This window comes from Vicia villosa, unplaced genomic scaffold, assembly GCF_029867415.1.
Source record: "Vicia villosa cultivar HV-30 ecotype Madison, WI unplaced genomic scaffold, Vvil1.0 ctg.000488F_1_1, whole genome shotgun sequence".
Classification (NCBI taxonomy): domain Eukaryota; kingdom Viridiplantae; phylum Streptophyta; class Magnoliopsida; order Fabales; family Fabaceae; genus Vicia; species Vicia villosa.
The window spans coordinates 509,668-535,725 of NW_026705237.1; positions in this window are offsets into that span (position 1 = coordinate 509,668).

Genomic DNA, 26,058 nt, shown 5'->3' on the forward strand with positions numbered 1-26,058 from the left:
TTTGAACAAAGTAGGCCACCAAAATCCCGATTGAAGGACTTTTGTGGCCGTACGCAAACCATTAAAATGACCACCATACGGCGAATTGTGGCAATGCCACAAAATGCTTTTTGTCTCCTCATCCGCGACACATCTTCTCAAAAGATTGTCACTACTCAACTTAAACAAGTGAGGATCATCCCAAACATAAAAATTAGCATCGTTTAAAAACTTTTTTCTTTGATTCCAAGTTAGAGCCTCCGGTATCCAGCCAGATGCTTTGTGATTAGCCATATCTGCGAACCAGGGTCTAACTTCTTGTACCATGTACAGTTTTTCATCGGGGAATTCTTCCCTCACTTCTTTTTCATTGTTTGTCACCTCGGTATTCACTAACCGAGACAAATGATCCGCAATCAAATTTTCCGTACCTTTCTTATCTTTCACTTCAAGATCAAATTCTTGAAGCAAAAGAATCCACCGAATAAGCCTCTGTTTTGAATCAGGCTTGGTGAGAAGATATTTGATTGCGGCATGATCAGTGTAACACACCACTTTAGAACCAATGAGGTAAGAGCGAAACTTTTCCAATGCAAATACAATTGCGAGCAATTCTTTTTCGGTAGTGGCATAGTTAACCTGTGCCTCATTTAAAACTTTGCTCGCATAATGTATAGCATGGAATTGTTTGTTCTTCCTTTGGCCTAAGACCGCACCAACCGCATAGTCACTCGCATCGCACATGAGTTCAAACTCAAGCGACCAATTAGGAGCGACAATTATGGGTGTGGTAGTCAAATTTGCTTTAAGTTCTAGGAAAGCTTTTAGACATGATTCATCAAAATTAAATTCCATACCTTTGTTGAGCAAATTACTCAAAGGCTTTGCGACCTTGGAAAAATCCTTGATGAATCTTCTATAGAACCCAGCATGTCCCAAGAAGCTCCTTATGCCTTTCACATCCACCGGAGGGGGAAGCTTTTCAATAACTTCAATTTTTGCCGGATCGACCTCAAGCCCCTTTGAAGAAACCTTGTGGCCAAGAACAATCCCATCCGTCACCATGAAAGTGCATTTCTCCCAGTTGAGAACCAAATTTGTTTCAATGCATCTCTCCATCACCACATCAAGGTTCTTCAAGCACAAGTCAAATGACGACCCATACACAGAAAAATCATCCATGAACACCTCAATGCTTTTCTCGATCAAATCTGAGAAGATAGCTTGCATGCACCTTTGAAATGTTGCAGGAGCATTACATAGTCCAAATGGCATTCTTCGGTATGCGAAAACGCCAAAAGGACATGTAAAAGCAGTTTTCTCGTGGTCCGCCGAATTCACTGATATTTGATTGTATCCCAAATAACCATCCAAGAAACAATAGAAATTTCTTCCGGCTAACCTCTCTAACATTTGATCCATAAAAGGTAATGGAAAGTGATCTTTTCTTGTTGCTTGGTTCAACCTCCTATAATCAATACACATACGCCACCCGGTCACCGCTCTCGAAGGAATCAACTCGTTCTTCTCATTTCTCACAACCGTCAATCCACCCTTCTTAGGAACCACATGCACCGGACTCACCCATTCGCTATCGGAGATGGAATAAATCATCCCCGCCTCTAATAACTTCACAACCTCTTTTCTAACAACTTCTTTCATGGTCGGATTCAATCGCCTTTGAGGTTGTGCCACGGGCCGAAAATCATCTTCTAACATAATCTTATGCATACAATAGGCCGGACTAATACCCTTCAAGTCGGATAAAACCCATCCTATTGCTTTTTGATTCTTTGTCAACACTTCCTTCAATCGATGCTCTTCCTTGTTAGACAAACCACTATTAATGATAACCGGCTTAGTAGAATTGTCACCGAGAAACACGTATTTCAAGTGAGACGGTAACACATTCAACTCCACCTTTTGCTCTTCAACTTTAGGTTCATCCTTCAACTCTTCAATTTGAGTTTCAAATGAATTCATCTCATCACAAGCCTCTAAATTTCTCAAGCAATCTTCAATTTCCTTCTCTTGATCTTTGGTGAGAACTTCAAGAGCTTCCATTAAAGTCTTCTCAAGAGGATTCGACAAGTGCATTTGATTCTCCACTTTCATGATAGCCCTTTCGGTAGCATCGATTCTAAAACAATCATCCTCATCACTAGGATGCTTGATGGCTTCAAAGAGATCAAGACATAATTCTTCATCTTGGTACCTTAATTTCATTAAGCCATCATCAATATCTATCATCATTCGGGCCGTCTTCATAAAAGGCCTTCCTAAGATCAATGGAATCTCAGGATCTTCTTCCATGTCTATGACAATAAAATCAACAGGATACCAAAATTTGTCAACCTTGACAAGCAAGTCTTCCGCAACTCCATGAGGATGAGCTGTGGATTTATCCGCTAATGATAACGTCATTATTGTCGGCTTCAAATCGTTGATTCCTAATCTTCTCACCATAGACAATGGGATCAAATTAATGCTAGAACCGGTATCTACCAAACCTTTGCCTATGTGAACATTTCCAATAGACACCGGTAAGGTTACCCGCCCAGGATCATTTGATTTTATCGGAGTAGTGCGTTGAATTAACGCATTACAACAAGAGCTCACCGTTACTACCTCCGGATCCAAGAATCTTCTCTTCTTAGTGATGATGTCTTTGATGAATTTTGCATACATCGGCATTTGCTCTAATGCCTCGGAAAAAGGAACATTGATTTGCAACTTGCTAAAGATGTCCAAGAACCGAGCATAGTGCTTTGCATCTTCTTTCTTTGACGGACCGGGAGGGTAAGGTAATTTCTTCACTTGTATAGAATCATCCACCTTCTTCTTTCCCTTCTCACTCACACTCAATTTTTTTCTCTCTTTTTCTACAACTTTCTCAAGAGTTTCTTTTTCCACTAATTCTTTCTCTTTCTCATTTTCAACTAAATCACCCTCAACATTTTTTTCTACTTCAATCACCCTATCTTTTTCACTCTCAACAATTTCCTCCTCAACTATCTCTCCTACACCCATATCAATATTTCTACCGCTACGAGTTAGAATTGACTTACAATGCTCACGAGGATTTTCTTGTGTAGTAGCCGGAAAAGGACCTTTGTTTTGATCGGCAAGTTGCTTTGACAATTGCCCGACTTGAGTTTCAAGGTTCTTTATTGCGGCATCCGTACTCTTTTGGCTTGCAATTTGCAATTGCATGAATTGGCTAAGAGTGTCCTCGATTGAAAGCTTTGTTTGTTGAGGTTGTTGATTGTAACCACCTTGATAAGGATTTTGACGATTCGATGGGCCCGCTTCCGGCCTCCATCCTTGTTGATAACCTTGATTACCTCTTTGTTGGTAACCTTGGTTGTTGTTGTAAGGTTGTTGTTGTCTCCCACCATATCCTTGATTAGGATTAGACACATAATTCACCTCTTCACCCGGTGGAGGACAAAAACCTGTTTGATGGTCACCCCTACACAATTCACAACACATCACATGTTGATTTTTAGAAGGGCTCCCATTTATCTCTTTGATTTGTTGAGGGAGTTTTGACATTTGTTGAGTGAGCAATTCTACTTGTTTTGTCAATAACTTGTTTTGAGCAAGTATTGCATCACTAGTATTCAATTCAAGAACTCCTGGTTTTCTTTGCGATGCACTACGGTTGTGTTGCCCTTGATGATCATTCAAAGCCATCCTATCAATGATAGCAATTGCTTCAGCCGCTGTTTTTGACATCAACGAACCACCCGCGGTAGCATCTAAAAGAGTTTTTGGTTGAGGTTGGAGTCCATTCCTAAAGATATGGATTTGAGACAATTCATCAAACCCATGACCTTTGCATTTTCTAACCATGGACTTGAACCTCTCCCATGCTTCATTGAGAGATTCATTCGAACCTTGAGAGAACACCGCAATAGAAGTTTTCGCTTCCATGAACCTATTGTGAGGAAAGAACCGATCCAAGAACTTCTCTTCTAACTCGTTCCAATTTGTCATGACATTATTTGGTTGATCAAGGTACCATTCCTTAGCTTTTCCAATTAAGGAATAAGGAAAGAGTCTCCTGAACACCTGTTCTTCTTGGTCTTCCGGAGCACCAATTGTTCCGGCGATCTCGTAGAACTTTGTTAGATGAGTAAATGGATCCTCGTGATCTGCCCCTGTGAACGGATTTTGGTATAATAATTGAAGTAACCCCGTCTTCATTTCGGAGTTTCTTCCATTGGCCTGATCACGAGCAAATTGTGCATTGAGACGAGGGCTGTTAACACATGGCCCTCGAGCAGGAGGATCCGCAGCCATTTCTTCCTCAACCAAGTTTTCAACCGGAGTTGAAGAAGAAGATGCTTCTTGTTGTTGTCTTCTTTCCCTAGCTAGTTGTCTCCTCCTACGAGTTTTGCTATTCTCTCTACGAGCAGTCCTCTCAATCTCAGGATCAAAAAGGAGTTGATCTGCAGGTATACGTCCTCGCATAAACTGTAATCTGAAAAACTAACCAAGCAAATTAACAAACACAAGGAAAATAAATTTAGAAACAAGATATTAATTATAAGACTCAATACAAAACAAACTATTGCAATGCTTGCAATATCTAAACAACAATCCCCGGCAACGGCGCCATTTTGTTGAAAGAGTATTGTGGTGTACTTTTCATTTATATCGTATCCATAGGGATTATTGCGATATCACCGCCGTTCTATAGCCTATTTTGTCTTGAGTTAATGTTACTTTAGTTTTAGGTTTGCAAAAGGTCATTCAATCACTTTAGTAGCAAAGAGTAAATTAATGAAGGTTCTAAGTTAAAGAAAATGCATCAAGATTCGATTTCATCGACCTAAGTTTGTATGTTTCCTTATAAATATATGCTTATGAACTTGCTAACGATCAATATAATTACGTATCGACACCTATATCATCCGTGTCCGCAACGATATAGCTAGATTTACCGTATTGTTTAACCGACGATTTCTCCACCGTTTAAACAATACAAATAACGTTTTAAAAACCGATACTTAGTAAACATCAAACTCTAAATCCATGTCTGCAACTTATAGTTTGAAAGATGATGAGTTAGTTCTAGATACAAACATTGATGTCTCAAACATTTATACCAAAGAAAAAGCTTTAATAAACAAACTAAACCATCTATATTGATCATCACTTGTTCATACACATATATTCACAAGAAAAACATACAAAAGGCTAGGAAGATTACATCTTATCTTGATACAAAAGGGATTTAGCTATCCATGAGAATGGTAGCTTGCACAAGAAGGAAAGGATGAAGATCAACAAGCATCAAAGGCGATTAATCGACGATCAAGGCTTCCAATCTTCAACTCTATGTTTGCTACAGTGTATTATGCTCTTGTTTCTCTCTAAAATATCTCTACATACCATATAAAATGATCTGGCCCATAAACAAATAAACAAAGTTTCGCAGACCGCGCTTAGCGCGGTGCAGCCCGCTAAGCGCGCTATCAAAAATTGCTTAAACCGCCCAACCGCGCTAAGCGGGCTTCAGACCTCTCTTAGCGCGGAACTCTCTGCCAGAACTTCCTTCTTCTCTTCAAAAGCGCGCTTAGCGGGCTCAACCTCGCTTAGCGCGCTACCTCTTTTCAGCAATCTTTGGCTTTGGTCTTGGAACATCTTCAAAGTGCTTTTTCCATGGTCCAAGCTTCCAATTATCTATAAAAACTACAAAATCCAACATAGATTGCAAAGATAAGAACTATTCAACAATAATATAAATATAAGAATAAATATATACCAAATGACAATAAAATACCACTATTAACCACAAAAAGACTTGAGAGTTACCAAAAATTACTTAAGATATTTACACAAATTGGTAACTAACAATATGCTTAGATCTTCAGAACATTCACAGCTTCTGATTCTTGCATCCATAGGACAGCTTCAGAACTTGAATTTCCTAGATCTTCAGAATATTCATAGCTTCTGATTCTTGCTTCCATTGGACAGATTCAGAGCTTGAATTTCTTCTTGAGTCATTGCATGCTAGATTGTATCAGAACATTGTTGAATGTACCAGAGCATCATCAGAGCATCTTTACATCCTGAAATGTTACAAAGCAACTAAACAACAAAAGTCAGCATGAATGAATCAGGACATAAAATATGTATGGGAACATATAATTATGTATCATAGCACACAAACATAATGTTGCAGAGCATATTTTGTGACTAAAAACATGCATCAGAACATATAAGGAATAAGAATGAAAGCATATTCTATCATCAGAGTGTCAGAACATTCTTCCTTCTTGCTTCTGATCTTGAAGCTTTATAGCACTCAGCTTGCTTCAATTTCCATGAGCTTGATTTTTTATAGAATTGCTTTTCCCCATGTCTTTGCTTCTCATGTTGAGCTTTAAAGAGGAACTTTAATTCCTGCAAAACAACACTCAAAGACATAGAACTTTGCAAGTTCTGTTAGAAATGTGGAGCCTTTCTCCCAGCAACTGATATAATAAATCAGATCATTTATCACAGTTTTCTCCCCCTTTTTGTCATATGAAAAAACAAGACAAACACTAGAAGAAAAGGATAATTTCATTGATAGCACAGGAAAAAGATTGTCAAAAGTACAAGAGGGCAAGGGAAGATGCATAGAAAAACAGATGCAGCAAAACAAAAGAAAACAATCTAAGACTCAATGACTAAGATGACCCTGGTTTTGACATGATCTTGGCCAGCATATCATGAATCCCATTGTTGCTCTCATTCTGCCTCTCCATGAAAGCACGAAACTCAGCGTTGATCGATCTCTGCTCATCCTGGTTCTTCTGAATCACTTCCAGAGTCATTGCGAGACGAGAAGGTTCATCAGAAGAAGCTTCACAACTTCTTTCCAGAGGGATGGCATTCTGATCCGCAGCTTCCATGGTCAGATCATTTGCAGGATTTTCCTCAACAGGAATGGTTTCAGCAACATGATCTTCAGCATCTGCTTCTTCCATAGAAGTATCTCCATACTCTGCAGCAGGAGCCTCAGAATCTCCATTCTCAAGAGCCTGAAGAATGGCAGCCAGATTCCTAGGAGCAGAAGGACCTTTAACTTCTGGCGGGTCAACAACTTCTGGAATGACCAAGCTTGGGTCTTCCTCAGAAGGATTTTCCCTCAGAAATTCAAAGAGAGTCCTGAAGTCTCCAATCAGAACAGGATATTGAGGTCTCCAGACCACAATCTCCCTGCAAGGGTTAGCTTCCATTGCAGCAGCAATTCTTGCTTCTTCCAGCTCATCCACAAACCTCTTCTCCTCTACAGCTCTCCTGCTTTTGAGGGGATGATAGTAGATACCATTATCACCCTCCAGAAGATAACCAGCATAACCAGGGGCAGCAGCCACTAGTCTCTTCTGAACTCCCATAGCTCCTACTTGAAAATCCTGGCGAAAACTTCTCCAAAGGTTTCTTGTAGAAACATTATTAAGACCATTGAAGAAAGCATCCTTCAAAAAGTCCAGTCTGCTTATCACTTCATTTTTGAACAACTCCAGGTAGATATGGGGTTCAGGTTCATGTGGGTTGAAGGTGAATTTGTAGTCAGGGTAGAGAAGGCAATATGGGTTGGATTTTCTGGTAGTTAGGGGATGGGGTAGAGAAGGTGGAGGTGCAGTGTTTGAAGAAGATGGGATATCTGCGGGGATGATTGAGGAGGAAGGAATATCTGTGATTGGAGTAGGTGAGGATGGAATAATTATGATGAGGGGTGATGAGGATGGCTTATCAGAAGGAGTTGGGGGATGGATATTTAGGGGTGTAGGGTTTAAGACAGGAGTAGAAAGAAAAGGTGGAGGAGGATTTGGTATGGTGAAGGTGTTTTGTGGTTCAGAAGGAGGTGGTTGGATAGAAGTTAGAGGTTCAGAAGGAGGAGTAAAAACATGCCTGGAGACACTAGCAGTTCTGGAAGCACGAAACGAGCTTCTTATATTCTGCTGCTGATATTCTGGAGTGTTCACCTTGTCAGGATCATAGGTGACCCTCTGCTTCTTGGCTTTCTTGGCCTCATCTTCTTAAGCCTTTATTTTTAGCCTTGCTTCTTATTTCTTCTGATCCTTCTTCTGAAGATCAGCCCGTGAAAGAAGCACTCTCCCACGAATCCACGCAGGATCAATATCAGATTGTTTCCTAACAGAATCTTCCAAGTGGTGCTTTACAGCCTTGTGAAGTTCTAAATGAAACAAAGTGGCAAAACCTTCAACAAGAACTCTCCTAGACAGAATATCTAGAAAGCTTGTACCAATAGAAGATACCTTCTAGATGAGATCAAGTCTGAACAGATCAACACCATTGAAGACAGGACCTTGAACAACTCCAAGAAATTGGGACGCTCCAATGGTCCTAATAGAATCTAGCAAGTTACTTTCAGTCAGAATATCAGAGATCATTCTGGCGAAAGGAATAGTGTTTCTTGGAATATGAGGATACTTCGCCTTTTCTTCCTCTCTAGACTCTACTATAGAGGTCTTCAGATTCTCAAACAGAATGTGAGAGATGTTGAGTTCCATCTTTCTGCCAATGTAGAAGAGAGTATACTTGTGATCAGGACTGATGTAGGCAGAGGAGGAGAATAACTGCTTCCTGTGGTGAAGAGAACCCAGGATAATCTCAGCCCACACTTGATAAAACGGCCTTAAAGTACCAGTTTTATGAGATTCAATCCCGATAGCATGAGAGATTTGTTGTTCAACCTGAAACCAGTTAACCCTTCCAGGTTGAGGACCGGTGCAACCTTCTTCATCATCCAGGTTGTATAGCTTCCTGATTAGCTTTTCAGTGATAATAACTTCATGCCCTAGCACGAAGGAAATGATGGCAGTTGGGGTAACCGTTGCATGAACCCAGAAATCCTTCACCAGTTCAGGATAAATTGGTCCAACCAATCTATCAAGATAGTTTGACCATCCTTGTGCTAATATCCGAGCATCACACAGGAAACCATTTGCTCTTAGATTATCGAAGTCCACAGCGGACTCACAGAGAACTTCCAGTTCGTCAGTGGGTATCATGCAAGTCTTCAGAGGGGCATACCCATACTTTCTTAGAAGAATCTGAGTAGAAGTAAGTCTTTCTGCCGGGCTTGATGAACTTGATGATGAATACATGATGATTTTGCTTGATTTCAGATCACAAACTAGGGTTTGAAAGAACGAATGCAAAGAGAGAGACACACAAATGGAGAGAGAGAGAGAGCGAAAAAGATAAAATGTAGATGAAGCGGGTTATTTAAACGGTTTGAATAAAAGAAAATAATAATAAAAAAAACTGTTTAAAAGAAATGATTACAAAAAAAAGACATCAATATGCATTTAATGAGAAATGACGTTAGGAGAGATAAAGTGACAAAATGATATGATTTGCACAGTTACCTAGGGCGGCGTCTCCTCAACTGCACGCATGCTCGTCCAAAAATAGTGAACACGTGTTCATTTTCTGGAAAGACTGGTGACAGCTGTTTTACTTTAAAAGAGCTTCTGAATCAACTTAGATAATGAAACGTTAGTAATAACAGAATCAGAACTTCTAATTGATCATTATCAGAGCTTCTTATAGCTGCCTAGTCCTAACACATTTCAGAAGTTATTCATACACAAATCTTTTCATCTTCTCGTTCTGGGCATAAGTCCATACTGATATTCTTCAGAATGAACTTAAACCTATCTTCAGCAAGGGGTTTTGTAAAGATATCAGCCCATTGATGGTCTGTATCCACAAAGTTCAAAGAAAGAACACCCTTTTGAACATAGTCCCTCATAAAATGATGTTTAATCTCAATATGTTTAGCTTTGGAATGTAAGATAGGATTCTTAGATAAACATATAGCAGAAGTATTATCACAGAAAATAGGGATGTTACTCTCATATATCTGATAATCTTCTAGCTGACTCTTCATCCAGAGCATCTGTGTGCTACGTCCAGCAGCAGCAACATATTCTGCTTCTGTTGTTGAGAGAGCTATGGTAGCGTGCTTCTTGATGTACCAGGAGATCAGATGACTTCCAAGAAATTGACAGCTTCCTGAAGTACTCTTCCTTTCAATTCTATCTCCAGCATAGTCAGCATCACAGAATCCTACTAAGTTGTATTCTTTAGATCTTCTGTAGACTAAACCAACGTTAGTAGTACCTTTCAGATACCTCAGAATTCTCTTAACAGCAGTTAAGTGAGATTCTCTAGGATCTGATTGGAATCTAGCACACAAACAAACACTGAATAGAATGTCAGGTCTAGAAGCAGTTAAGTATAGAAGAGATCCAATCATACCTCTGTACAACTTCTGATCTACCTTCTTACTTACCTCATCCTTACCTAGAACACATGTTGGATGCATAGGAGTTTTGGCTTCTTTGCTTTCAGAAAGATTAAACTTCTTAAGAAGTTCTTTCACATACTTCGTTTGATGAACATAAATTCCATCAGAAGTTTGGTTGATTTGAATCCCAAGGAAATACTTGAGTTCACCCATCATACTCATTTCAAATTCAGCCTGCATAGACTTAGCAAACTCCTTTCCAAGTGAAGCATTAGATGTTCCAAAGATAATATCATCAACATAAATTTGACAAATTAAAATGTGCTTCTTAGATGTTTTACAGAAAAGAGTCGTGTCCACTTGTCCTCTAGTGAAACCATTGTCCAGAAGGAAAGAACTTAATCTTTCATACCAAGCTCTGGGAGCTTGCTTCAACCCATACAATGATTTCTTAAGTTTGAAAACATGTTCTGGAGACTTAGAGTCTTCAAAACCAGGAGGTTGGTGGACATAGACTTCCTCATCTATATACCCATTTAAGAAGGCACTCTTAACATCCATCTGATACAGAGTGATGTTATGCTGAGTGGCAAAAGAAATCAATAAGCGAATAGATTCTAACCTGGCCACTGGTCCAAAGGTTTCTGAATAGTCAATCCCTTCTTGCTGACTATATCCCTGAGCCACCAGTCTGGCTTTGTTTCTTACCACTTCTCCCTTCTCACTGAGCTTGTTTCTGAACACCCACTTTGTACCAATGATGTTGAATCCTTTTGGTCTAGGAACCAAATCCCATACATCATTCCTTGTAAACTGATTTAGTTCTTCTTGCATGGCAATTATTCAGTCTGGATCTTCTAGAGCTTGATCAACAGAAGTTGTCTCGATCAAGGAAACAAGACCTAATTGACATTCTGCATTGTTCTTAAGGAATGCTCTTGTTCTGATAGGATCATCTTTCTTTCCAAGGATCACATCTTCTGAGTGAGCAGAGGTGAGTCTAGAAGATCTTCTGACTGTTGGCTCTTCAGAAATTCTGAGATTCTCTAAAGATGCAGCAACTTGATCTTCTGATTCTTTGCTTCTGAGACTTTCAGCTTCTGGAGCTTTGCTTCTTGGTTCTACAACTTCTGATATGTCAATATCTATATCTGCAAAATTCTCAAACTGCTTTGGCTTTTCAAGACCAGGCTTATCATCAAACATGATATTGATTGATTCTTCTACAACCAATGTTTCAGTATTGTATACTCTGTAGCCTTTAGAGCGTTCAGAATATCCAAGAAGAAAACATTTTTGTGCCTTAGAATCAAACTTACCAAGATGATCTTTAGTATTCAGAATAAAACACACACATCCAAAAGGATGAAAATATGAAATGTTGGGCTTTCTGTTCTTCCACAATTCATAAGGAGTCTTATTTAGAATAGGTCTTATAGAGATTCTATTCCGAATATAACATGCAGTGTTTATTGCTTCTGCCCAGAAGTGCTTAGCCATATTGGTCTCATTGATCATGGTTCTGGCCATTTCTTGCAGAGTCCTATTCTTTCGCTCTACAACTCCATTTTGCTGTGGAGTTCTAGGGCAAGAGAAATCATGGGCAATACCATTTTCTTTGAAGAACTCGTCAAAGAATCTGTTCTCAAATTCGCCACCATGATCACTTCTGACCTTTATGATTTTGCACTCCTTCTCAGATTGGATCTGAGTGCAGAATTCAAAGAACACTGAATGAGACTCATCCTTGTGTTTTAAGAACTTTACCCAAGTCCAGCGGCTATAATCATCTACGATGACTAATCCATATTTCTTCCCTCTAACAGATGCTGTTTTGACTGGTCCAAACAGATCAATGTGCATAAGTTCTAACGGCCTTGAGGAAGAGAAAACATTCTTAGATTTGAATGCAGGTTTGGAGAACTTGCCCTTCTGACATGCTTCACAAAGAGCATCTGATTTATATTTCAGATTTGGGAGACCTCTGACCATATTTAGTTTGTTAATCTGTGAAATCTTTCTCAAACTAGCATGTCCTAATTTTCTGTGCCAGACCCATTGCTCTTCAGAAACAGACATAAGGAAAGTCACCTTGTGCTTCTCAAGATCAGAAAAATCAATCTTATAAATGTTGTTCTTTCTCTTGCCTGTAAATAGGATTGAGCCATCCTTCTGACTTACAGCCTTGCAAGACTTTTGATTGAAGATTATGTCATAACCATTGTCACTTAATTGACTTATGGACAATAAGTTATGCGCTAATCCTTCTACAAGAAGTACATTAGTTATGGAAGGAGAGTTACCAATACTTATGGTTCCAGAGCCAATAACTTGCCCTTCTGATCTCCTCCAAACATGACTTCTCCACCAGACTTAAGCACCAGGTCTTGGAACATAGACCTTCTTCCCGTCATGTGTCGCGAGCACCCAGAGTCCAGGTACCATGACATTTTGTGCTTTGCCTTCTTTGCTGCTAAGGATATCTGCAACAGAAATTATATTCTCCTTAGGTACCCACAATTTCTTGGGTCCTTTCTTGTTAGTTTTCCTCAAGTTCTGATTGAACTTGGGTTTAGCATGATAAGTGACAGGAGGAACAACATGATGTTCTTTGGGTTTGTCAGCATGATATCTTTTAGGTTGTGTCACATGCTTCTTGGTGTGTGTTGTGTTAAAACTCTGTGCATGTGATGTGAGCTTGATATCATGTGAGTGGTCATATTCTAACTGATCATACAATGGCCAAAGCCAAAGCCAAACCTTTTGTTTCCAGAAACACCATATATCATAGAAGCAATATGACTTCTGCCAATACTTCTAGATAGGAACTTTCTGAAGCTCGAGTCATATTCTTTCAGAATATGATTGAGACTAGGAATGGATTTTTCTGATTTAGAAGGAGATCCACTATCTTGGATAATTTTAAAACTTTTTCCTTCAGTTCAGAATTTTCCACTTCCAGCTTCTTAGTTTCAAATTCAAATTGCTTTTTCAGCTTTTTGTATTTGATACTAAGATGAGCCTTGAGTTCCAGAAGTTCAGTTAAACTGGAAACTAACTCTTCTCTAGATAGTTCAGAAAATACCTCTTCAGAATCTGATTCTGATGTAGATTCTGATCCATCATCCACTGTAGCCATCAGTGCAAAGTTGGCTTGCTCTCCTTCAGAGTCTGATTCTGATTCTGATTCAGAATCATCCCATGTTGCCATAAGACCTTTCTTCTTATGAAACTTCTTCATGGGATTCTCCTTCTGAAGTTTTGGACATTCATTCTTGAAGTGTCCAGGCTCATTGCACTCATAGCAGATGACCTTCTTCTTGTCAGATCTTCTGCCACCAGAAGATTCTCCTCGTTCAAACTTCTTTGAACTTCTGAAGCTTTTGAACTTCCTTTGTTTGCTCTTCCAGAGTTGGTTTACCCTTCTAGAGATCATGGACAGTTCATCTTCTTCTTCTGATTCTGATTCTTCAGAATCTACTTCTTCAGCCTGAAAAGCGTTAGTGCATTTTTTAATATTAGATTTTAATGCAATAGACTTAGCTTTCTTCTGAGGCTCATTTGCATCCAGCTCTATCTCATGGCTTCTCAAGGCACTAATTAGCTCTTCCAAAGAAACCTCATTCAGATTCTTTGCAATCTTGAATGCAGTCACCATTGGACCCCATCTTCTGGGTAAGCTTCTGATGATCTTCTTTACATGATCAGCCTTGGTGTAGCCTTTATCCAGAACTCTTAATCCAGCAGTTAGTGTTTGAAATCTTGAGAACATCTTCTCAATATCTTCATCGTCCTCCATTTTGAAGGCTTCATATTTTTGGATTAGAGCAAGAGCTTTGGTCTCCTTGACTTGAGCATTTCCTTCATGGGTCATTTTCAATGACTCATATATATCATAGGCAGTTTCCCTGTTAGATATCTTCTCATACTCAGCATGAGAGATAGCATTCAGCAAAACAGTCCTACATTTATGATGATTTTTGAAAAGCTTCTTTTGATCATCATTCATTTCTTGTCTTGTAAGCCTTACGCCAGTAGCGTTCACTGGATGTTTGTAACCATCCACCAGAAGATCCCATAAGTCACTGTCATACCCCAAATTTTGACCTAAGATACCATCTCATATCATCTGCATATGCATCATTTGCATCTCTAACAAATTGCATAGCTTGTGTTTGCTACTTGTGACTCAGCAGGATTTAAACAAGAAATCACTCATCAGTACAAGTAACAACCAATTAGGGTTTTGTTCTCCCTTCATCTCAAAGGAACTATCTTCATCAACAATCAACATTTGGTCCTCAAAAATCCATTTCAACAAGCTCAAAGGCTCTGAAACGATCAGATTAGGGTTTTGACTGAAGATAGCATACTCCTAATTTTTACTCAGGATTTGACCTAATGACCTGGGACATGACCTCAAGACCCCAATTACATCATTTTGACCTAATCCATTGGCTCAGGACATCTCCTACACCAGGATTGATCAACAGTGAAATTTCAAATCATCAGATTAGGGTTTTGAACTATCAGGGACTGAAATCGGGGATCACATTTGGGAAACCCTAAGAAGCTCCAGGGGATCACTCAAAGGTTTCAATCATCTTCAAATAATCCCTATGACAATATCCAATGGAAATTACATCTCAATTCAAGATCCACAGTCATCAATCTCATCAGGTCGACAATTAGGGTTTTTGACCTAATTCACCTGAACCACTGACTTTTTAATCAGAACATTGTGCCACAACTTAAACAATGGCTCAAGGTCCTCTAATAATTCAATGTGATCCACTCATACCATTCATTTGGTGAGGATAGCCTGGTTCATTTGAAATCTCCAGAAACGCGATTCGTCTGAAAAAGTCAACTGTACAAGATCACCATTGACTTTTGGGGAATTTTGGTCAACCATGACTTTTGAAGTTTTGAATCATCAATATATGATATATGAAGTCATTTGATCAAGAAAAATCAAGAAAATCAATCAAGAATCAAAAAGTCAAAAGTTTGACTTTCATACTTAGAAAAATTTCTAAGTGTTTTTCAATGATTTTTTCCAAACTTTGGAAGGGAATAACTCAAAATTTCACCTGCAAACTGAAAAAAACTTCCAACATGAAAGTTGTAGATTTTGATCCAATAAACAACTTTGTCACATAAAATGATTTTCCAAAAGATCAACCATTTAAGAGATATGGAGCTTCAAAGTTGGTATCTTTTGAAAATTTCACTTAAAATCTCACTTTCTTCAAAGTTCATGGATCTTTTTCACCCATTTCCTTAAAGGTCTTGAAGAAACTTTCAACTAGGGTTTTGAAGTGTGTAACATGAGCTTTCCAAAATGTCCAAGAGCATGAAAAAATGTGGAGCATAGTTATGGCTTTGAATTATGCATTTAGTGATCATTTTCACTTGAAATTTCAAGTCATTTTGCCAAAGTTTTGAACCATATGGTCTATGATCCATGTAATGATGCATAGATGCAATAATTGGAAGATATTTTCTGATTTGAGACAGATGGGAAAGAGATAAGAAGCATAGCCAATTTTAACCATGGTTTAGGTTTTAACCATCTTGCATTTAATGTGAAAGATTCCATTTTATCTCCAAATGCCAAATCACCATTCTTTGATCAACTTGCAAAGCTCTGCATTCAGAATCCTTGGCCTATAAATAGAGGTTCAAATCACTCTTCAAATCACACCAAAACCTCATAATCATAGGTTTTCTCTCTTCTTTCTTAAGTTGCAATTTTCATGAGTTTCAAAGAGGAAGAATTGCAATTTCCATCTCTTGCAATTTCTGAGCAAAGTGTTGCTTCTAACACTTCCTAAACATCATATGGAAGTTGTTTGATTCACTCACATACCCCAAAACACCTCAAATCTCAGAATCACTCTTCAACCTCCATATGAACATAAAATGAGCCTTATCATGCCAAAATCCATTCAAGCTCAATTCTGTCCAAACTAACACTTCCAACACCTCATATATGTCACATATGAACTATCCAAATACTCACATATAGCCTAAAACATCAGAATCATCAAGCTCGATCCTTACTCCAAGCAATTGCAGATCGGCTCCCATGGCTTTGCTCAGATGAATTCAGTTCACTCCAAGCATCCAGACATGTTCCATAATCATCATTGAAGCTATCCAGATCATTACAAAGCATCTGTAACACCCCTAGCTCGAAATTCAATCTCCAGTTTGGCCGTTTTTGAAGGTAAGTGCTATGAACTTCAAACTCATACATACACGCATCATAAATAAAATATTGCTTTGCCATATTGTTTCTGCATATGCATGGATCATTAACCCTCAATCAATTGCTAATTATCTTGCACATACACGATTTCATGATCAATCTCAGAATTAGGGCTCTTCGTGTTCATCAGAAAATCAATGGCCTTAGAATGAAAATAAATGAAATTAAATGGCACCATTGTGTTCCTTGTGAAAAATCGAGCAAGATAGGCTATTCACTTGATCCAAACAACTCAGTTTTAAGAATTTTCAAAATCAAATGGGGATGGTGTTCTTGGCGCCATTTTCTGTTCAGAAATTTCAAATGTTAGTTTTAAATATAATTGAATGAAAGCGTGTATATTACAAGCTGCGCGCGCAGCTCAGTTGGCAAGTGTTTTGGTTGGTGAGAGAGAGCGCGTGAGTTCAAACCCTGGCAGGACCAAACCCTATTTTTTTATCACTTATTTTCTTCACTTTTCTTTACAACTTCATCAATTAATTGAACCAATCAAAATTCATCATTTCCACTTCATTTTTTGCACACTCTTTGTTTAATATATATATTTTATGAACATCCAAAAAAATCACAAAAAAATATTTATTTAATACATTTTTAAATAGGTTTAAAATGACATGTTTTTAAGTGTTTTTAAATACTTTAAAAATTGTTTTTCATTTGATTTTTTCAAAATTAACTACTTGTAAATATTTTGTGATGAAAACCCTAATCATTTAGGTATTAATTAAGTATAAACTTTGATTTCATCTTAATTAAATTGATTTCTTTCAAAAATTTCAAACCGTTAAAAAAACAAGCGATCACCGTTTTAAAACAAATAAACCTTTTCTTTTTGATTTTTCTTTTCAAAAACTCTTGATTAAATCTTTTTGGATTGATCAATTGATTTTCAAAACAACTGGGCCTCTCGAATATTGGAGAGTATAAGTCCCATTCCTTTTTCTTTGTACAGTTTTTCTTTAAACAGAAAACTTTTTTTCAAAACAAAACTTTCAAACTGTTTTCAAAACGACGAAACCTCTTTTTAACAAAACACTCAACCATGTTTTATGAAATAAAACATGGGCCTCCACATAGGTATAAGTCCCATTCCCTTACATGAAATTAGGTATTCCATTGTACATACACTTTTTTTTGTACATACCTCGATCAATTTGTTTTTTAACTTCGAATAACAAATCAAAAATGAAGATTTCCTTTAAATCTTCCCAAAAATACCATGGGCCTCCATGTAGGTATAAGTCCCAAGCCCCTCTTGTAAATATTTGTTTACATAGCCATTAATACACACAATGGGCCTCTCCCCGAGTATAAGTCCCGAGCCCCCGTGTATACAAACGGATCATGCTTATAGGTATATTTCCTTCATAAACTCCATTGTATACACACACCTTGACATATATATGTAATTGTTCATACTTTTTCATGTTTGTCCATGTTTGTTCATACTTGTTCATGTGTTTGTTCATGTTATATATGCTTGTTCAACTTAGTACAACACTAGGTTCCCCATAGCCTCCTATTGGGCTTCGTGCAAAGAATCTCCCTAGTTTAGATTAGGACATAGAGTATGGTTTCCCGGTGAAATCGCTCTAAGAGCTCAAACCAACTATACCATGCCTCCTCTTGGGCTTCGTACAAACGACTTGTCCCTCCCATAGCCTCCTCTTGGGCTTACAATGCAAGGACCCTCGATTGTCCCTCCCATAGCCTCCTCTTGGGCTTACAATGCAAGGACCCTCGGATAGCCTCCTCTTGGGCTTCGTACAAGGACCCACGGGCTTCTTATAAGCATCCCCAATATCCAAATCAAATACTCTAGGAGATTAGATGATCAGTGGTTTTCACACGTATTTTTTACCGCTATTTTTAGTTGTCTTTGAAGTATTTTATTTTATGTTTTAATTCATTATTCGTCATTTTATGCGTTGGTTTTGTGTTTAAGTGTTTGCAGACTCAGATGAATAAAGTGGAGAAAATCAGTGAAAAAAGTGAAGAAACTGAAGAAAAGCACATATGCTGGTCACACGCGTCCCAAGACGCGTTTCCTAGGTCCACACGCGTGCCCACACGCGTCCCTGGACGCGTTTCCTGAGCCCACACGCGTGTCCAGACGCGTCCCAGACTACCAGACGCGTGCCCACACGCGTCCCAGCTTCCAGAATTGCAAAGAAAACTTCCCCTCTGCCCAAACGCGTCCCAGGACGCATGTCACAGCACCAGACGCGTTCCCACACGCGTGTGCACGTGATTTTTGGGCCTGTTTTGCTGAAAAGCCCAGAATGACAGTAATAAAAGAACCAGATTGCGTTTGGACAAGTTTTGGACAGTTTTGAGTGCGAAAATACATTGTGAAAGGCTGGAGAACTCAGATTGGATGCAAGGATTGAAGAATTCTATGAGCTTTTGCCATTGAAGATTGGATTTCCTTCATTTATCTGTAATGTCTACAATTAACACTATGTTTTCTGTTATTTTTATGAGTAGCTAAACCCCCCATTGCTAGGGGGGTGACCCTGATTCTGATTGTGATGAATTTATTCAATTGATGCAATAACTATTTTACTTTTCGTATTTGTTAATTTGTTCTTCATCCGTTAATAATGCTTTATCCGTCGGAAAAACGGATTCTGAATATGAATGAATAGTGTAGCTGGACGGCATATTATTTGTGGACATGATTAAGAACATATAATATTTATATCACCTAGGACTAGGGATATCATATTGTAACCGGAATTTCTTGTTATTGGAATGCTTGATCATAACCGTAATTATCTATGGACATAGTAATTAGGTTGTGAGGTCAAAGATCTTTTCACTAAGGCCTTAGGATTAGATACTCTAACGAACCGGTAATTAACTATGAAAAGCATGTTATTGTATTGAGACAGAAAATTCGTTGCATGAAGAATCATTCACCGTCCCTAGCAATCTACTCATCTCTGTTCATCGTTCTATTATTCTGTTTATTTACTTTATTTGCAAAACCAATCAAAACAACCTTTTGAACTTTTGTTTAATTGAAACACTGATAAAACTCTATATCGTCAAGCAGTCCTTGAGATTCGATACTTGGGATTTTCCCATTACTACTACATAGGCAAAAATAGTACACTTGCTATTTTCCTATCAAGTTTTTGGCGCCGTTGCCGGGGACTGCCGAAGATTATAGAGTTCTAGATTTATTTCAATTAAAATTTTGTTGCTCTGCGACTAAAATTTTATTTTCTGCACTTTTTATTTTATTTTCTATTTCTAATATTTGTCTAATCTGTGTATGCGAGGTAAGGCCTCAGCTGAATTTATTTTTGACGCAGAAATTGAAAGAACTTTGCACGCAAGGCGTAGACAAGCTCGGTTGGCTAATCTGGAACCTGAAGAGGAAATTGTGTCAGTTCATTCCGATTCAGAGTCTGAAAGTGAAGAAGAAACCATGGGTGAAAATCCTCCTCCTCTTGAGAGGCTCCTTGGTGACTACGGTGCTGCAAACACACCGGGGGGAAGACAAACAATTGTCAACCAACCGGTAAATGCTGCAAATTTTCAACTACACCCAAGCACCATCAATCAGCTTGAAAGGAAACCTTTCACCGGAAAGGTTAACAAAGACGCAAACAAGCATCTGTAGAGATTTTTGACCATGAGCACCACTCTAAAAATTGATGGTCATACCGAAGAAGCAAAGAGATTGAGGATGTTCCCTTTTACTCTAGCAGAAGAGGCAGAGGAGTGGTTCTATTCGCTACCAGCAGGCAGTATCACATCGTGGGGAGAGATGGAAAAAGCTTTCCTAAATGAATATTTTCCAGCGTCAGTCTTTCTACGAAAAAGGTATGAAATTCTGAACTTCAAGCAAAAGGAGGGTGAGTCTTTGGGGGATGCCTATAAAAGGTTCAAGAGGACTTTGGTGGCATGTCCAACACACAATATGGACAAAACTGAACAGATGCAAATGTTTGTGAACGGACTGAGAATCAAGACAAAGCAGTTAATCGACACAGCAGCTGGAGGCTCAACAAATTTCACAACAGCCTCTGGTATCATCAAGATCATTGAAGCAATAGCTGCAAATGAGCATTTGGAGCTGTATGATAGGTGTGCCAGTAAACCAGAAGGAATCATTGATCTCAAGCTGGAAACCTAAAAAATCCGAGTTGAAGATGCGATATCGGTTGAAGTTGAAAAAAGATTGAAGGCTATGAATATAGGTACACAACAGGTGGCTCAAGTGCAACAAGCTCAACATGTAATCTGTGAAATTTGCAGTGGTCCTCATCAAACTGTTTGTTGTGTTGCTACTCCCAAGCAAATTGAAGAAATCAAATTCTTGAGGCAAAATAATCCTTATTCTAACACCTAAAATCCTGGGTGGAAGAATCATCCCAACTTCGCTTGGAAAGATCAACAACAACAACAAGGCCCTCAGAAAGCGGAGTGGGAAGTAGCTATCGAGAGATTGGCTGGACAATGCTCTCAATTTCAAGAAGAGACAAGAAACAACCATAGGAACACCACAGCTTCAATCAAAAATCTAGAAGTTCAGGTGGGTCAAATAGCACAACATCTCACTCTACAGGCACAAGGTAACTTTCCGAGCGCAACTGTTAAAAATCCGAAAGATCAAGAAAAGATTAATGCTGTTACTACAAGGAGTAAGAAAGTGGCAGAACCGGAAAAAGAAAAAGAGGAAATAGATGATCCCTTGGTGATTGAGGTAGATTTGGAGATAAGAGAGAATGTGAAAGAGCCCGAAATTGTGACACCACCGGTTACGCAACTTGAAGAGAAAAATAAGAAAGATGCTAAACCGGCAATCAAGCTTCCTTTTTCCTCTAGAGTGACAAAGAAGAATTCAACAGAAAAGGATTTTGAGAAGTTTGCATCCTTGTTTAAAAAATTAGAGGTTAATCTACCTTTCTTTGAAGCACTTGAGCAAATGCCTTTGTACAAGAAGTTTATGAAGGAGGTTATCGGTAAAAAGAGGCCAATGGGGGGAGAACCAGAAATTGCAACAGAAAAATGTAGTATAGTCTCTCCAGCAAGGAAGATCCCCATCAAGAAGAAAGACCCTGGAGCGGCGGCGATACCATGCACCATCAAGAACAGAATGTTTAAAAAGGTACTCATTGATTCGGGTTCTAGTGTGAGTTTAATGCCACTATCTATCTTTAAAAAGCTTGAATTGGGAAAGATAAGTGAAAGTGAGACAAAGTTGAAGTTCGCTGATCACACCATCAAGAAATCATATGGGATAGCTGAAGACGTACTAGTGGAGATTGACAAGTTTGTATTCCCTGTTGACTTCCACATCATGGACATTCCTGAAGATGAAGAAACTCCTATCCTACTTGGGAGACCATTTTTGTTGACAAGTCGCTGCAACTTTGACATTGAGAAAGGGACTCTAACGGTGAAATCCTTTAATGAAGAATTAACCTTAAAGATGCTAGAAGTCAAGAAACAAAGTGAAGGTGTACATGATCAAGCTTCTGTTGGTATGATCGAAAGTGAGGGAGAATACAAAAGCCCTAAACATCTCCAAGAAAAAGTTTCAAGCATAGCTTCTCGGGTGGAAACAACTCAAGGAGCTATCAAAAGTCCTAAAAAGAATAAAAAAGTTGAGAAGAATGTGAAAAGTGAATTGAAGAGAAAAGTTGTCCATGCCTTTCATCTTCATGAGTTTTTGGTTGCGGAGGAGAAAAGCAACCAGGTGTGGAATAGAAAATACCCTCCATAATAAAGGGAAATGGACCGTCGAGCCATGCGACGTTAAACGAAGCGCTTCGTGGGAGGCAACCCACGGTTTTAATAATTAATTTCTCTGTTTGTTTGTTTTATTTTCAGGAAATAAAAGGGGCATTTCAAGTGGAAGCTATGGAGTGCATTACCCTCTGTGAGTCACCTCTCTCGGGCTTGTTCTAAAACATTGAGGTCAATGTTTTGTTCAAGTTTGGGGGAGGTTTTACTCTTTGCATTTTAATTTATATTGCTGCTATAATGTGTGTAAGACTTACAAAATCATTCTCCGAAATTTTAACCGAAATTTTTAAAATTTTGAAGAGCTTTGATCTTAAAGAGCGACCGGGAATAGTATATAGAGATGAAGGGAGGATTGTTTGAGGACAGGAAGTTCGGAATAATGTGACAAGAAGAGGTTTGGTTAAATACCCTTGGTTCCTTAAATGAAATACGAGTCCAACGTGTAGATTTGCACCATAGTACTTGTATCCCGAGAAGTACTCCTCGAGTAGTTTATTGATACAGTCTAGCATAATTCAGATTCACATGCATGATGATTGGTTGAAAAAAAATAATAAAGGATTTAAGGTTGGCACCAAATGATGAAAAGACGGTAAAAGGCAACCGGCTCGCTAAGTTGGGTAACCCTTACCTGGTTATTCAGCCCAAAGGAGGTTGATCCCCAAACGTCGTCCTAAAGGACAATATACAACTGTAAAGTTTGAAAATTTCATCGGTAATAAGAAAGTAGCAAATGCTGCTTGTTTGGTGCCAGAAAAAGAAAATATAAAGTCTTGATCTGTCTCATGCATGTGATGATTATTATGAGAAATACAGTGCCGTAATGTGATTGTCCGAATGAAAGAGGAGGAAAATCGGAAAGAGACTTAAGTGCAAAGCATAGTTGGAGAGGTATCTAAAAGGGGAGCTTAAGGTTTAAAGTGGGAGCAGAAACTCGTCGCGTCATGTGAATGCCGGACCAACTGTTTCTTGATCAATAAAACTGGATATCTCACGTATGAATACCGATGTGCCTTGAAGGTCATTAACTCTTGTAATTGTCGCTTGAGGTCAAGCAACGGTTTAAGTTTGGGGGAGTTTGATCAGTGGTTTTCACACGTATTTTTTACCGCTATTTTTAGTTGTCTTTGAAGTATTTTATTTTATGTTTTAATTCATTATTCGTCATTTTATGCGTTGGTTTTGTGTTTAAGTGTTTGCAGACTCAGATGAATGAAGTGGAGAAAATCAGTGAAAAAAGTGAAGAAACTGAAGAAAAGCACATATGCTGGTCACACGCGTCCCAAGACGCGTTTCCTAGGTCCCCACGCGTGCCCACACGCGTCCAGCAAGAGAAAAATGCAATTCCTGCCCACACGCGTCCCTGGACGCGTTTCCTGAGCCCACACGCGTGTCCAAACGCGTCCCAGACTACCAGACGCGTGCCCACACGCGTCCCAGCTGCCAGAATTGCAAAGAAAACTTCCCCTCTGCCCAAACGCGTCCCAGGACGCGTGTCACAGCACCAGACGCGTTCCCACACGCGTGTGCACGTGATTTTTGGGCCTGTTTTGCTGAAAAGCCCAGAATGACAGTAATAAAAGAACCAGATTGCGTTTGGACAAGTTTTGGACAGTTTTGAGTGCGAAAATACATTGTGAAAGGCTGGAGAACTCAGATTGGATGCAAGGATTGAAGAATTCTATGAGCTTTTGCCATTGAAGATTGGATTTCCTTCATTTATCTGTAATGTCTACAATTAACACTATGTTTTCTGTTATTTTTATGAGTAGCTAAACCCCCCATTGCTAGGGGGGTGACCCTGATTCTGATTGTGATGAATTTATTCAATTGATGCAATAACTATTTTACTTTTCGTATTTGTTAATTTGTTCTTCATCCGTTAATAATGCTTTATCCGTCGGAAAAACGGATTCTGAATATGAATGAATAGTGTAGCTGGACGACATATTATTTGTGGACATGATTAAGAACATATAATATTTATATCACCTAGGACTAGGGATATCATATTGTAACCAGAATTTCTTGTTATTGGAATGCTTGATCATAACCGTAATTATCCATGGACATAGTAATTAGGTTGTGAGGTCAAAGATCTTTTCACTAAGGTCTTAGGATTAGATACTCTAAAGAACCGGTAATTAACTATGAAAAGCATGTTATTGTATTGAGACAGAAAATTCGTTGCATGAAGAATCATTCACCGTCCCTAGCAATCTACTCATCTCTGTTCATCGTTCTATTATTCTGTTTATTTACTTTATTTGCAAAACCAATCAAAACAACCTTTTGAACTTTTGTTTAATTGAAACACTGATAAAACTCTATATCGTCAAGCAGTCCTTGAGATTCGATACTTGGGATTTTCCCATTACTACTACATAGGCAAAAATAGTACACTTGCTATTTTCCTATCATTAGACATTTATCATCTCTATGATAGGAGTATCTCTTCTATATCATCACAAACAATCAATCAATCAATCAATCAACTTAACTTTTTTGCCACAAGGTTGGCTAATCAATCAAACCTTTTTGCCACCATACTGGCTGATTAATCAAAGTTTTTGTCACAAGGCTGACTTCATTGAATCTTTTGCCACAAGGCTGGCTGATTAATCAAAACTTTTTGTCACAAGGCTGACTTCATTGAAAGTTTTTGCCACAAGGCTTGCTAAAAAACATCTTTATCATTCTAAGCGCCATAAGTGGCACAGCTCAGGGCTTATAATGAAAAGATTTCAAACAAAAACAAACAGATGTATGTGATGATATAGATTAGATACATCGAACATTTAGATGACATTTGTCTCTTATCCTTTGCTTCCACTAGCATAAGTGGGAACTACGATTGCTCTGACTTTCTCAACATCCCTTTGAGAATACGTAGGCACAAGGTTGTATCCTTGGCGAGCAAAACTTCTCCCTCAAACCACTCAAACCTTAGCACCCGTAGACCCCGAGCTACAGATGCTCTAATTCCCTCTAAGGGATATGTATGCAGAGGATCGCGATGATCTTTGCGAGCATAATCAAACAAACACCCTAGGTCCCACCTATCTCACAAGAACCTCTCCATAACATAGAATGAAAAAACATAGCAAAGAAACCTATAGAGTACTATAGATACGTTGGGTGTTAATACCTTCCCTTCGTATAACCAACCCTCTTACCCGGAATCTCTCCCCCACTTTTTAGGTTATTGCAACTTTTTTCCTTTTCCTACTTTGGAAACAATAAAAAGTTTGGTCGAAACAAAAGAAAAATCATTTTTTGAGCACTCGAGCCCAAAGAAGGCATCAGATGTCTCATCCCGAAAAAGATACGATTTTTCCCCGCGACAGAAAAATGGCGACTTCACCGGGGACTAAAAAACTTTTTATTATTTTCAAAGAAAGGGTTAATTCTATTTGTTTTGTTTTTTCATTCTTGTTACATGTGTGGTTCTTTGGTTTTGTTACTTGTGTGATTCTGTTACAAGTGATACATTATGGACAAATCCTAACCCGGATTAAGTACACATAAGAATTAGGTGGAGGGTATAGTCATGTATGGCATACAAGGAGTCAGTCCTTAAAAAGCTGGCATGAGAATCCTTCCGCTCAGTGGAGGTTCCTTGTTGGTAGTATATGTTTAGCAAGTTTAGTTGCAAAGACATTACTGCTTTCATTGAACTGTAGAAGCTGAGTTGGCTGTAGAACCTATAACCCATCCTGTCCTTATTAGGTTGTGGTGCAGAAACTATTCAGGTGAAGAC